This window comes from Carassius auratus, unplaced genomic scaffold (assembly GCF_003368295.1).
Source record: "Carassius auratus strain Wakin unplaced genomic scaffold, ASM336829v1 scaf_tig00002276, whole genome shotgun sequence".
In the NCBI taxonomy this organism is placed as follows: domain Eukaryota; kingdom Metazoa; phylum Chordata; class Actinopteri; order Cypriniformes; family Cyprinidae; genus Carassius; species Carassius auratus.
Genome location: NW_020523436.1, coordinates 67,520 through 70,000, shown reverse-complemented (window position 1 = coordinate 70,000; position 2,481 = coordinate 67,520). Strand labels below are relative to the sequence as shown.

At 34.9% G+C, this 2,481-nt stretch overlaps 2 non-coding genes across 2 annotated transcripts; both read left to right on the top strand.

Annotated features, from left to right (window-relative positions):
• The first annotated feature begins 1,414 nt into the window (after window positions 1-1,414).
• On the top strand, window positions 1,415-1,533 carry LOC113069681 (5S ribosomal RNA). The gene has a single exon (XR_003279798.1). It is a non-coding gene; the product is annotated as a 5S ribosomal RNA (ribosomal RNA).
• Window positions 1,534-1,754: 221 nt separating this feature from the next.
• LOC113069674 (5S ribosomal RNA) lies at window positions 1,755-1,873 on the top strand. The gene has a single exon (XR_003279792.1). It is a non-coding gene; the product is annotated as a 5S ribosomal RNA (ribosomal RNA).
• The last annotated feature ends 608 nt before the right edge of the window (window positions 1,874-2,481 follow it).

Below are 2,481 nucleotides of genomic sequence, written 5' to 3'. Positions count from 1 at the left end.
CAAGCCAAGAGGAGGTAAGAGACACTAAGGAAAAAACTTTTGGTGGGAAAGAAAGTGTGAAGAAAAACATATTGAGCAGGGGAAGTAGATTGAAAACAACAGCACAAATTAATATTGAGAAGGTGATGGAAAAACAAAGAATAAGAAGAGAATCTAAAGAAAAAAAGAAAAAAAAGGCAGAAATGACTGGATTAAGAGAGGAAGAGGGGAGAGAGACTGAACAAAAGTGAAGTGTTTTATTAGTAGACTGGACTGATAGAAAGGGTTTTGGGCTGTTTTTGTTGTTTGTTGGTTATTCTTTCCTTTTTTGTAGTGATGAGTCAATTCTGTATTGTAACCGTTAATGCTAGAGGATTATCAAATGTTACTAAACTTGAAAATGTGATTCATTTGACTAAGATATGCAATATACTATGTTTACAAGAAACATGTTGGAATGATGACAAAATTAATGGCTTGAAAAATATGTGGGATGGAGAAATTTTATTTAATAATGACCCACAACAAAAAAGAGGTGTTGCAATTTTAATAAAAAGAGAAGTGCTTGAAAAAACAAATGTATTATATAAGGACAATGAGGGTAGAGTTTTGGTTATTCAATTAAAAAGTAAAGAAAAAGAAATAATAATATGTAACATTCATGCTCCAAATGAGGGACGAGAAAGAGTAGATTTTTTTAAGGAGTTGAGTGATTTAATGAGTGTGTGGCAAAATGTGTTTTTGATTGGAGATTTTAATACTGTTTTAGAAAGAATTGATGTTGATGATGAAATTATATATAAAGCTGATAGTGGGAGGAATGAGTTGGAAAAAATGATGTCCCAACACAATCTGATTGAAGTATGGAGAAATAGAAATAAATCTAAAAGGGAATATTCACGAAGACAAGTTGTGAACTCAGTTTTAAAGCAAAGTAGATTAGATTTTTTATTAAGTAATAGGGAAATTGACAAATATATATCAAAAATATATTATAAAATATATAGTGGAAGTGATCATGACTTCTTATATGTAATAATGGATTTGAGTGGAGTAGAGAGGGGAAGTGGAATATGGTTATTTAATACAGAACTATTGAAAAATGATTGTTATAAAATGGAAGTGGAAAATATAATTATAAATAGCATAAATAATTAACTGTATGAGGAAGCAATATGTGTTTGGCGGGATAATCTTCAATGCCCGATCTCTGAATCTTAGCAGGTTTAGGTCTGGTTAGTACTTTGATGAGAGACTGCCTAGGAATACCAGGTGCTTTAAGCTTTTGGGTTTTCTTTCCTACTTATATAATGTACTGGCGATTAGATTGGCTGGTCTTTCAATCAATCACCTTTATTTATATAGTGCTTTAAACAAAATACATTGCGCTGTAAATGATATCGCTGTAAATAGCCCTCTCTTTGCAGCAGTCTTCGCTTACGGCCATACCAACCTGGCTATGCCCGATCTCGTCTGATCTCGGAAGCTAAGCAGGTTTGGGCCTGGTTGGTACTTGGATGGGAGACCGCCTTGGAATAACAGGTGCTGTAAGCTTTTTGGAAATTTTTCACTTAGTATATAATAATTTTGCCAAAAAATAGAGTCAATGCCCGTTCTCTTAATCTTAGCAGGTTTAGGTCTGGTTAGTACTTTGATGAGAGACTGCCTAGGAATACCAGGTGCTTTAAGCTTTTGGGTTTTCTTTCCTATTTATATAATGTACTGGCGATTAGATTGGCTGGTCTTTAAATAGCCCTCTCTTTGCAGCAGTCTTCGCTTACGGCTATATCAACCTGGTTATGCCCGATCTCTTCTGATCTCGGAAGCTAAGCAGGTTTGGGCCTGGTTAGTACTTGGATGGGAGACCACCTGGGAATACCAGGTGCTGTAAGCTTTTTGGACATTTTTCACTTAGTATATAATAATTTTGCCAAAAAATAGAGTCAATGCCCGATCTCTGAATATTAGCAGGTTTGGGCCTGGTTAGTACATGGATGGGAGAATGCCTGGGAATACCAGGTGCTTTAATCTTTTTGGAAAATTTCACGAATTATATAATAATCTTTCATAAAAAAAAAAAAAAAAAGAGTCAATGCCCGATCTCTGAATCTTAGCATGTTTAGGTCTGGTTAGTACTTGGATGGGAGACCGCCTGGGAATACCAGGTGCTGTAAGCTTTTTGGAAGTTTTTCACTTAGTATATAATAATTTTGCCAAATAATAGAGTCAATGCCCGATCTCTGAATCTTAGCAGGTTTGGGCCTTGTTAGTACATGGATGGGAGACTGCCTGGGAATACCAGGTGCTTTAATCTTTTTGGAAAATTTCACGAATTATATAATAATCTTCCATAAAAAAAAATAAAAATAAAAAAAAAGAGTCAATGCCCGATCTCTGAATCTTAGCAGGTTTAGGTCTGGTTAGTACTTTGATGAGAGACTGCCTAGGAATACCAGGTGCTTTAAGCTTTTGGGTTTTCTTTCCTACTTATATAATGTACTG